The 12,868-nt window shown below is 34.2% G+C and overlaps 1 protein-coding gene across 5 annotated transcripts in view; it reads left to right on the top strand.

Moving 5' to 3' along the window:
- LOC106690582 (cytochrome P450 9e2) overlaps positions 1-12,868 on the top strand; it is a 41,438-nt gene that overhangs the window by 17,864 nt on the left and 10,706 nt on the right. For 2 of the 5 annotated variants that reach the window (XM_067050587.1, XM_067050583.1), the window contains exon 1: positions 3,130-3,237. The exons of 2 other annotated variants lie outside the window; for them this stretch is intronic. The gene's annotated coding sequence lies outside the window, so the exon portion shown is untranslated. Of the gene's footprint in view, positions 1-3,129; positions 3,238-8,210; positions 8,409-12,868 lie in introns of those variants that run through there. One more of the 5 variants, XM_067050586.1, reaches the window with a different exon arrangement.

Genomic DNA, 12,868 nt, shown 5'->3' with positions numbered 1-12,868 from the left:
ACCTCATTTCTACAATAAACTACAAGAAATAATTAATTTTCCGAAGTGACTTTGATGTGAAATATTGTTTCTGAGATTATTTCAGGTTTATTGTATTATTCAATCTTCAAATATTACTATTTAAGAACAAGATCCAAATTTCATCTTTAAGATCCAAAAAAACATGTATATTTGAGTTACATTTTATATTTTAGTTACAAAGTTACATACAAACCATGGTATAATGGTAATTCAATTGTAATTCATGTTTATTGAATACAGCATTTAATATAAAAAATACTAATTTATTTAAATTGACGTAATTTCCATATAATAAGTTCCCAGAGTTACAAGTTGAAGTTCATGAGAATAGATGTTTGTTTAAAATTCTTTAGTTCTCAAATTGAAGAATTCAAATTATTATATTCTTATCTTGTCGTAATATTTAAGTATTTTCTCTTTATTGATTTTAATTAGACTGTGCTCTGTAATAGATAATTTTCAAAGTGCTGTACTGTTAACTGGAATTACCCGAGGTTTATTTTGAAACAAATTAAAATAACATCCTGCTTTTCACTGATTTTTTAAGTTCATTGTTATTATTAAATAATGTATGGACAACACATTCTGTTGCATTACTCACATTTCAACTAATTTTTAAGATTAATTGGACTGATCCCACAGTCTTTTTTTTTTTTTTATCTGGATACCAAGAATTTATTTTTATTTATTTATTCAGCTTTTTCCTAGACTGTGGACAATGCTGGCGTGCTGCTGCAGTGATATTAACAAAAGTCTACAAATTTAATAATCTAAGATTTCGAAAACACTTGCTTCTTTTTTCCAGTAGCTTAAACAGTCGGTTGTTACCTTTTTTCTACTCCTCATCTACCTCGGAGGCTCCTAGGAGCCAGTTCTCTTCGCCTTAGGGTGAGATGGGCTGTTACCAGAACATCCCAGACAGTTGTAAAGCTGACCAAGCAGCTAAACCTGCATACTTAATCCCACCACATGACTGCTTAGATTGCCTTCACAATAGTCTTTATGCGCTGATGGCCATACACGTATTAAATAAATGACAGGTAATAGGATCCAACAAAGCAGGAAACAAATTGCTAAAAAAAAAACTACATATTGTTAACCAACGTTTCGTCCCACTTTGCAGAGCTTCGTCAGGGCTAAATGAAAGAACAAGATACAAATATTTTAGAATTAACAGAACATTAAAATAAAAACATTTCAAAACAATTGTGAAGTGTTTTAAAAATATATAAAAATAAATAATAACAGCAATATAAGGAAGTACATATGTAGGTTGGCTGGAAACAAGCCATTAATAATTATAAAAAGATGTGATAAAAGTTCTAAATATACATCTAGACAAATAGATTGTAGGAGACTATTCATTAAAATAAGTTATAAATGTGGTAATGGTACGTGTAAGAGGTAGTACACTACTAACAAATAGTACAAGAGCCCAAAAGGAAAAAAAGTCATTTCACCCCAATTTTTTATTAATTTAATGCATAATTATGCATTCATGTATGATGTACTAGTCGAAATTAATGAGTCTGCCAAGTATAGGTAGGGGGAATACAAAATGGTGGCTTTTTAAAAACATTAAAATTGATTATTTTTTCATTCGGAGCTCTATATCTTTAAAGCTACCAACAAAAATAGAAAATCTAATAGAACATCATTTAAAGTAGTGCAAATTTGCTAAAATATGATCCCTAATAGAGCTATTTACGTTCAATAGTTGCTTTTTAAAAAGCAATATTTCATAAAAATGTTGTACAGAACGTACTGAAAGATCAGTAGTTAGTGAATTTATTTTGAAAAAACTATTTGACGTACAGATGAGTCTGTTAGCACTCAAATTAAAGCTAGTTTAATGGGATATGAAGTAGTTTAATACGTTTATCGTCGTAGGAGTAGTAGTTTTCATGATATTTGCTAAAATAAATTGATTTATAGTTCTTCGGAAAAATTTTCATTTACCAAATTTATATTCATATGCGAATATCATAAAAACTACTATCCCTACGAAGATAAGTGTAATCTACTACTTTATAGTAAGTTAAATTTCCTTTATTTCGAGTGCTAGCAGACATATGTGCGTCTTATGGATTTAGAGATATATTTTTTCAAAAATCATACATTTTATACCAACACCTAGAAATTAACAGTTTGTGAATTTAGTTTATCAAATATCATAAAAACTACTACTCCTACAAAGATAAACGTTATAAAATATTTTATATTAAATTTAATTTGAGTGCTAACAGACATTTGTAAGTCCTATGGTTTTTGAAATAAAGTTTTTATAAACTACTGTCCCTACAAAGGTAAAGGTCATGAACTACTTTATAATACAGAGAGATCAAGGAATCAAATCAATCAAACTGGACTACCTAGGAAGTCGTCAATTCAAAATTGTAGACGTAGAAGAAGTAATACTGATTAGACTAGGAATCGGACACACTCGACTAATCCAAGTAGACTTGCTACGAACTGTAGAATTTAGATCAACATGTAGACAGTTTAACATACCTATAAATTTTAAACACCTCCTAATAGCCTGCAGGCAGTTGATAAAGCCTTATTCCTGTATCATGTGGAAGTTTACTAGAATACAATAGTCCTTACATCCTAATGTATTTTATTACTTAAAGAAAACAAACGTAGACAAATGTATTTAAACTATTTGATTTATTAACATTTTTGTTATGATGATATCAAATAGTACACAATTTTCTATAGAAAATAATATCATTAGAAATACTTCAGTGACGTAACGCCAATGTGCGCAGGCAAACATTACCATAACTATGCATTGCGTACCTATTGTACTCGACGATGTAGCGAAGTAATTGTTGAAAGTCAAGAACAGAAAAATATGCTGTTCAATAGATGTTTTAAGAGCGAGTTGAGGAATAAGGAAGGGGTAGAGTTGAAAACAGATAATCTTTAATTGACGTTAAAAAAGAAAAAAACATGGATAACATAGAGGCGGTAATACAGGAATTAACCCAGAGCCCGGCTGAACGTGCTATGTCAACGCCCAGAATTTTATCAGATACATACAATAATGTTCCCAGTAATTATGAACCCCCTCTCCCTTTCTTTCTCTTTCTTAATCATCTGCTACTATAACTTCATAACTGTTGAGAAGTAACAGCAGAAGAGAATACATAACAGGTTTCTATCAGTCACCAAGCACTGTTCTGTTCCAACGTAACTCTCCGGAACTGTCAAGTAAGATATACAAACTTGATAAATGAACCCTGGTTATGATAACTTTTAATTTCTTATTTAGATACCAGAGCGTCCCACATAAATTGACAATGTGGGATACTCAATGTTTTTGCAGGATTTTTTAATGCTTTTGAAATTGTATTTTATTTGCAGAAAATGTGATTCTTGTCAAAATATATCTATGAACACCCAGCTGAATATAAAATAATATTTTTTATTTATAATCTTTTCACTTTCTTGAGATTGGTTGTTATTGTTAAAAAAATATCCACTTTAAGTCTCAAAACAATCTATATTTTTTTATAAGTCCAAAGTTTCGGTCAATTCGCCCATCCTCAAGGACAATCTTAAATCTATACCAATTTTAAAAAACGTTTTTGAAGGCTATTCTGCCCAGATCAATAATTTCAGTCAATTTACCCTACTTTGTCAATTCTTCACATTAACATTAAAACTTTTACAGCCAATTTACACTATTATACTTTATCACAACAATTTTGAATAATATATATTAAATATAAAGTAATTTTAATATTAATTAATTTAATTAGAGTTTACTTGATTAAAGAACAAGGACCTTCAATCCAAGAGCTCAAGAGGAGAAATGAAAATAGTTATTTAATACCAGTTTTTTATTACTTCATTGACAACTTTGTAAAGTTGATAGAAAAAAATGAGGACTCTGCGAACCATATTCAGGGGAGAAAAAATTACAGCTGTCACAAGAAGTTACAAAAATTCATTTTTGGGTTCTTAGGAATAAAAAATGAATGTTGTGTTATTTCCTGACAGAAAATGGTTTAATTTTTACCTAGGCTGTACAAGAGATACAGTAAATATTGAAGTATTCAAGCCTTTAGGAGGCTTTCGCTCATTTATCATTCGGAGTTGCATATATTTTAAAATACCTACAAAAAAAAAAATTAATAGCACATTCGTGAGATTGTGACATATCCGTGCATCCACCAACCTACTCGTTGCAATTGTCTGTTTAAAAATTCAGATAAGTAAGGCAACCATCCTTGGCGTATGCAATATTTAATTCATTGCCCTCATTAAACTAAGTATGATTTTATTTTTTCGTATCCTTCATTAATAATAATAACATCAGTAGTTCATACGTATATAATACATGGAATGGACTAGACACACTAAAGTATATATAATTCATTTCATGTATTATATGTTATCACTATTAATGAAGGATACGAAAAAACAAATTACGGTGACGGGTTTCACGCCGTTTTCCAATTTTTGACGCTTTTTAAATATTGCTCGATTAAGCTATCTTAAGTCTCCTCTCCTCGTTTTAAGCAAATGTTTCAAAAGAAATATAGGACCATCGCATCCTGTGGTTATTTTAAAAAAAAAAAAGAAGAAAAATGGGCTCTTTAAAACGGAACAAACAAATCCACTGTTCAGGATTCTTACATCAGCGTCTCCTCCGGTGCGTTGGCAACAAACCACCAGCCAATAAAAATTATTTTTATTACGGATTCGTCGTTAATCAGCGCCATTGGAACATTTGTTGGTATCTCTAACTGGTTGTGTTGTTTTTTAATAGTTGCATTCTTCAAAGATGTGTTTTTACCACTACATTTCAAGCATTTGGAAGGGCCTCTCCCATTATGAGCTGGATGCTTGCCATTCGGTCATGACTTATTCTTCGCGGCGTCTACTTCGGGTTGATGTAAACCAGGACTTCACATCTTTCTTTATAGATTTTAATTTACTGGGCGGACTTTCATCCCACATTGCTTGCCATCTTTTATTTATACATTCCTTTAGGGGAAGGGCGAGCAAGTTCCTGTGCAGTTAAGATAGCTGTGGTTCTACCTGGGAGAATTAGTGCTTCTCTAGCAGCTTTGTACTCTCTAGCAGCTAAGTACTCCCTTCCCATTTAAGTAATATTTCAAAACTGATATAGAACCGTCGCACACCGGGGGTCTTAGCGGGGCGGATCATGCGGGGAAGGATTGCATTTTTTTGTGTTATGAACTTCTCTCGTAAGATTGTGATATGTCGTACATCGACCAACCTACTCCCTATAATTGTCTGTTTAAAAAGTCAGATAAGTAAAGCTACCATGGAGGGCTAAAGTGAAAGGTTTCATGCCGTTTTTCAATTTCTGGTGCTTTTAAATTGACTTATTTAAATATTAACTCTTAAATTTTCCCCTTCCCGTTTTAAGCTAATATTTCAAAAGTGATATAGGACCAGGGGTCTTAGCGGGGCGGGTTCGGCGGGTAAGGATTGCCTTTTTTTGTGTTATGATCTCTTGGGAGATTATGGCTTAGTTTAATACAATAAGTCAGATAAGAAGGTTATCTCGTAAAAATATTATTGGTAAATATTGATCCTTTTTACGGCTGTGTTAATTAATTAATCCCCCCAGAAGTGCATACCATTAGACTTGCATCTCGTCCGAGGACTTCAATGATCGACCTGCTCCTAACCAGAAATATGCCTACCATAACGGACTGTCGAGCGTTCCCCTTCGGTCCCCCAAATCATAGACCCATTCTATACACCATCGAAGGCACGCCCACCACACCACCAGCGAGCAAATCCTTGTACCATAAGTACACTACCCGCGGTAACTCAGAGTCGTACACCGGGTGAGGTGGATACAGCGGTGGAGGTCATCACCACCACCATCCAGGAAGCACCCACCGGAACTTCCCCAAGTTTTTCCCGCAGCCTAACACCATGAGGAAGCCATCCTAGTCCTGATCGGCCAGAAGAACAACTTGCACAATATTTTCCACAAAACTTGAGACTACAGCTTGAAACCGGTCATAAATGCAATTACCCGGCAGATAGCCAACCTCATGAGTGAGAAGATCATTCGTTGTAGGAGTCGGCGAGGACTATCCACCCCATTCTCCACTACATGCGGAGTGCCTCAAGGCTCGGTAATGAGACCAATCCTATTTGTTGTCTTCACGGCACCTTTCGTCGTGTTGGAGCACAAGGAAGCGGTGGTAGCAGCCTATGCGGACGACATTAGTATCTACGCCACCAACGCCAGACCTCGTCGGGCACTCTAATTAGCCGAAACGGGATCTGACACCATTATAGATGCCCTCAAAGGCATCGGCATTCGTTTAGACCCGACGAAGACTGACGCCATTGTAATGTTTTATCAAAAAGGGAAGAAGAGGCGCGTCAAACTCCATCCTTTACCTTGGCGTGACACCTGTTAGAAACCTAACCTTCTCCAATCACTTAAGGAAAAGGATGAAGATTATCAAGCAAAAATCGCATACGCTGTATCATCTGCTCACGGCACCACAGCTGTCTCTCCGACTGAACCTGCAAATATATAAGGTTATTATTCGTCCGATGCTGCTCTATGGTGCACCTCTACTGCGGCACCTCTTCAAAACAACACTAAACAAACTCTAGAGCTACTAGAAATCGATCCTTCGGCGGATCCTCCGAGGCACCACAATGCAGAGGGCCAGGAAAAGTTCCATCCACCAAGAACTCCAGCTTCCCTTTGTTCCGGAGTTCATAGACGGACAGCACATGAAGTTCTTTGATGAGCCGAAAGCCTGTGCAAACGCACTGCTCTCGGAGATTGTGCTAAGGCACTGTTCTCTTAGTCGACGTACACAGGCCGAGGGAAGGGATTTAGTCTCTGTCTAAGCCCAACCATTCATCACTAGAAGAGAGGTCCCTTCCCACTCATGACAACGCAGACGGCGAGTATGCGCCACAGTGCTCCCCTGCACATAGTGGATCCCAGAACCTACCTTGAAATGCCCTTCAGACAAAGAAAGGACATTTGTTTACTTTGTATTGTGTATATATTATGTATACATATGATGTTTAAAATAATAAAATTGATAGAAGGGTAAAATTTGTATATTTGGACCTGCTAAAATTTTTCCAGAGGAGGGTACGAAAAAAAACAACTTAGCGCCTGGGACTCTCTGCACACAGTGGACTTACATCAATAAACCTTAGAATACCTCCGAGTAAAAGAAGGGTTGAGTAATTGTATATACTTTTTATATTTATATGTATACCTGCTAATATTTTTCCAGAGGAGGGTACGAAAAATAAATAACAAAAAAAAAAGATCATTTTTTGTATTTAATAATTGATTTGATAATTTAGTCATTCATAATAACAAAAGAAATGGAATCTTTTTACAATGTTAAAATGTTTTTAATTGCGGTTTACCTTCAACCAGGAGTATATAATGCTGGTATTAAGCCATGATTAGTAAACAATGACTTAATTAGTCATGGAAGTAAACAAATTTCCCAAAGATTATTTCAACAATTCATAAATTCATCCTTGAAAAAGCCGGTGATTCAAAAATCTTTATTGATACCAAATTTCAGTTACCATGTTTTATGACCAAACGCCTCAGTTCTTCAGATATGATTTCATAAACTTGAAGTTTCGCAATTTTAACTCTTACCCAGTTATAGTTAATCAAAAATTGGAATTAAGTAACTTGATTTTGTTTTCACACTCTTCGACTATTAGTATTTTACTGGTATTACTATTAACCAAGACTTCTTGGCATTAATTGGAAGTACTGTATGTTACATTTCAATGCCGCTTGCTTCTTGTACTGTTTTAGTTCAACTTCCTGGAATGTTTCTTCTGTACAGATCTTTTGAAAAATGAGACATATATAGATAGTAGTTCTTTCACAGCATTGTTTAAAAATAGAATCACACCTCATTTTGAGTCTTCTAAAGTAATCTGTTAAAGCCCAAAAGTGTATTTCATTGTCTTCATTTAGTTTTATTTTATTTCCAAGTGATTTTTTTTGTTAATTATAAGTTTATTTAGAATTTATTTTAACCACACATCGTTTCGATTTTTAAATTTATGTTTAATTTATCACGTAAATACAATTAAAGAAGTTTGTTATGGTGCGCGTGTATAATGTAAATACATCGCTGCGGCTCGGCACGTATAATAACACTACAGGTGTTAACATAACACGACAGGAGTCTTTACTGTGGGAGGCTTGGACCCATTAAGTGTTTTTTTGCTCACCGACTTTCTAACTCACTAGACTACTTAGTTTTCGGGATTCAGCTTACTAGTGACCCTCACCCAACGTATCGACTCGACGTTAATCTCGGATGAGAGTGGATGTGAGAATAATTATAAAGTGCATATCGAAGCCACGGCCATCCACTGTGAGTAACTATTGTTATTATTTTTCCTCTAATCCTCCTTTTCTTGAATCACTAAAAGACTCAATCATTTTGATTTTTTAATTTTTTATTAACAACCAAAACAAGTTTAATTTTGTATATTAATATAAATATTTTTACTTTATTAAATTTGGTAATTCTTGTATTTCTTTATATTTGTTATCATTAAATTGGAATCACTTGGAAGGTTATTTTTTTATTATTTCATTTACTTCACTATTGTTTTTTTATATTCATTTCAGGTCCTCCGTTTTTTATTTTTTGTAACCCAAACCAGCGAACATTTTTCTCTGGGGAAGAAGTCGGTTTTTCAGTTACGAAACGCCCCTCACCTCAACATTATTTTGGTCCTCCGGGCCGGTGATGATGCACGGGAGTCGAGATTCATTGATTTAGAGGAACAGTTTGATGATCTGGCCAAGGATATAATGAGAACCACCTCTATGGGCCGTAGTTTAAGCACCGACCAGTCGCGAGGCCTCTGATTGCCTCTCGCGCACTAACGCCACCATCAAAAGTTTGGAAACATCATTTTTGGAAGCAAATTCTCTCGCGCGAAAATTAAATGTTCCTAAGGAAAAACTAACATTTTTTTGTAAGGGGACCCCGAAAATCCGAATCTCCTCACCGAAACGTAATAACATCTCGATCTCATTAAACGCCGAATACCGCACAAAGCTCCAATAACAACTAGAACACCGCACCCGCTTCTGCTAACTCTTCGACAGCCACCTCCACTAATATATTGGATTCTAATCGCTCTCAAAACGGTATCGTATTGATGTCGGCTATGGGTCGGATAAAACCAGGTCCTTGGAAGTTTGTACCTTATTTCCTTACAAGTGAGATACCCATCCATGCTTCTCAAATATAAACAGGTAAATTAAAATTGGTGGGAAAAACTCGGAAAAAAATTTATTTTAGACATACATTTAAATGTTTGATAAAACAAAAATAGAAAAAATGGAATTTTACTTGAAATAATGAACGAACCAGTTAATTGTTACGAGTAAATTTTTAAATTTCTGAGTAAAACCTTCTTCCTGCACAATTATCCTCAAAAAGGACGTACGTAGGTCATTATCAAAGTTAGCAGCAATTTTTGAAAAATTATAACTGAATATTCAAAAAATTAAAAATGATTTTGAACTCTCGGCTATCGTGCTTGAGACGATGAAATTAATAGAAGTGTGAAAAAAAATTAAAAATGATACAATCTGATTTTTTTCTTTTTTGGGATATTTAGCTAACCTTGGAAAATTAATGCATAAAATAATTAAATACATGCCCCCCTCAACATTTAAAATTCTCTTGTTCTTTTAGGACAAGTCTCAGAACTACTCTCGATATTCACAATGGACAAGGAACAATAATTATTATTGTATAATTACTATTGGAATAATTACTATGCTGCGTTGAACTAATTCATTTATTTATTATAATCATTAAAAGATAAATTAACATAATAAAATAATATATACATTTATTTTTTAAAATAATCTATCTCGTTGTTAATATCAATAAATCCATATACATTAAGTATTTTCTCTATAGTCATCCTTCGTTCATAATTGGAACGAGCCAGGTCTTATCCTAACTGAGATAGTTTAATAGGGCTTAAATACAGAATTTTCAAAAATCTCGTTTTAAAATATCTTTAATGTTGTTTATTTGGAGGAACTCGAAAAATAATAATTATTAGTCAGGCTATCAACAATATTAAAAAAGATGAGAAATTTTTAGTTGTGATTAGTCAAATACATTTTTTTTTTATCTATTAATTTATCCCCTCTTCGACTCATAGAGTTACGATACGCGGCCAAGGTCTAATATTAATGATTGTGTGGGATTCCCAATGAGGCCAGAATAATAGTTTTCGCCAAGCTTTAAAACTGGTTCTTTTCAATACTCAGCCCCTCCAAAAAATTACTTGTTGCAAGAGGGGTGGTTCCTCTACTTCCGAACCAAAACTCTTTGTCTGAAAATATCATGAAAACTACAACTCCTAAATGATAAACGTCATAAACAACTTTATAGCACATTAAACTAGATTTAAATAGATTGCTGACAGACATCTATACATCCAAGATTAGTGAAGATTTCCAACTGTAAATTAACTAACTACTGATTATTTGGTATAAATTTCCTGAATTTTTTTTTTTTTACTGTATCTCAGTAACTATGGAACGTAAACAGATCGAATAGGTCTCATAATTTAGAAGATTTATCCTACTATAAATAATGTTCTATTAGATTTTCTAGAGTTGTAGTTAGTTAAATACATGGAGCTCCGAATGATTTTTTTTTCTAACGTTCTGAAGCAGCCGCTATTTTCTATTCCCCCAAACTATAATTGGAAGACTCATTAATTTGACTAGTAATTATACAGAGCTTTCATTAAAGTAATTAAAAATAACTTACTTTTTACTCCTTTTAGGCTCTTGATAATGGTATAATTACAATATTCAAGACATCTTACAGCAAGATAGTAGTGATGCAACTACTTGATAGACTCAAGGATGGGAAGTAGCTTAATTATAATAGCTACCTTCTTTTTTTTTTTTTTTTTTTTTTTAAATAATTTATTTATTGATATTTACAACTGTATACACATATATACAACAAGTAAATTTGCTGTAGGTGACTTAGTGACATGATAAAAACATGTGGAGAATCTACCCACTGTTAGAACTCCAATAACATTTTCTAGAGAAGAAGATCTCGAGGCCATCTTCTTTTCAGACGCCTAGGAGGATTATTAGGTAATGAAGGAGAAGCCAGGTTAGAAACAAGTGGATTTGGGTGGTTGAGAAGTTTATTATGGAAGGAACGGTATCTGGTTCTGGCCAAATCGGCAACATATGGAATATTGAGGTCCTGATGGATGACTTGATTTGTGACAAAGTAAGGAGCATTAAGGATTTTACGAAGGATTTTGGACTGTAAGGATTGGATTCTGGAGGAATTTGATGGTTAAGTGGAGGCCCAAAGCTCAACTCCGTATGTCCAGATAGGCCTTATAATAGTAATGTAGATCAGTCTTTTGCTACCTTCTTGAGGTAGCATAATAGCATAATATAATAGATTGAAAAATAAAAGTAGATTTCGAACTTGCGGATTTAATAAGGTGGAAAAATCGACAACAACGAGTGAATATTAAGATGTTTTAAAGTGTCCACTCATATGAAATCATTTTGTTCAAAATGAAAAAGCTCCCATAATCTATGCAAATATCCATTTGAAGATGGCTTGGCAGTCGCGGGGGTACTAACTGACAAGAAATGTAAGGACCACATTGATCAAGAGGACAATTAACACGAAGATGAGCCAACGATTAGTCCTAATATCGCGAATTAATTATAGCGAATTAATATTAGTATGTGTAATATTCAGTAATAGACTTTATTACTCATTATCAACAAGCAGTTACAACATAACCTTAGACACTGAACTCAGATACCCACGTTCAATCCTAAAGGCTTCACTCACACTCCATTAAAGGGGTTATCTCCTAGAGGGCATTCTCTCATTTTTTGGGGTCATCTGCAGAAACGGCTAGGCCTCTTGATAAATCATCCACTGCGAGTTCGGCGATCCATCTGCGGCATTGCCGATTCGGAGCGGCGTTCCGCTTTGAAACAGGTCCTCTCTATTGGCTGTCTTATTCGATTTGTTCGTACGAAGTCGGCCTACCTTCTCAATCATGGGCGTAGGGACTAAGAACGTTCTTTTCCATCGATATCTTTTTTTACCCTGGGCTGTGACTTGGCGAAATCCTGTGATGAAGTTATGAAGGAGGAAAATGATATTAAAATAGATCGGTAGTTCCCAATTCATAAAAAGACTACTAAACCAGAAGGTTTCCGCCATGCAATATATTCAAAATATTAACCATAAAATTCAGGTTCCTTAAAAGTGCATTTTGATGTACTTTTATAATATATTTACTTGTTAAATTCTTTCAGTTAAGGAAATAATTTTAACAAGGGAAAAAGTGTTGAGGGAACTTCTCTTACAGCACTGGGAATACATTTGGAGAGAGGGTTGAGGAATAGGATATTTTGGAATCTGGGGTAACAAACGGTATAAGTCTAATGGAGAAGTTAAAGGAATCCTTCCGGACAATTTTACTCCGATTTAGGGACGGTCCTATATCACTTTTGAAACATTTAATTACTTATGGGAAGAGGAGGCTTAATATATTAGTTAAATTGAGAAAAATGTAAAAAGTGGCTAAAATTGACAAAATGGCGTGGAACCTTGGTAGCCTTGGTTATCTTACTTGTGAAACAGGGACTTACTTATAGCGAATATGTTGGTCGATGTACATGTTACAATCTCAAAAGAGGAAACAATAACATAAAAAATATTAAATGGCAATCCTTCCTGGTAAACCCGCCGCACTAAAACACCCACTTAGAGACTGCCCTATATCACTGTTA

The sequence above is a fragment of the Halyomorpha halys genome, unplaced genomic scaffold, assembly GCF_000696795.3.
Source record: "Halyomorpha halys isolate HHAL.00 unplaced genomic scaffold, Hhal_1.1 Scaffold1761.1, whole genome shotgun sequence".
Lineage (NCBI taxonomy): Eukaryota > Metazoa > Arthropoda > Insecta > Hemiptera > Pentatomidae > Halyomorpha > Halyomorpha halys.
This window is presented reverse-complemented; position numbering and strand designations above follow the sequence as displayed.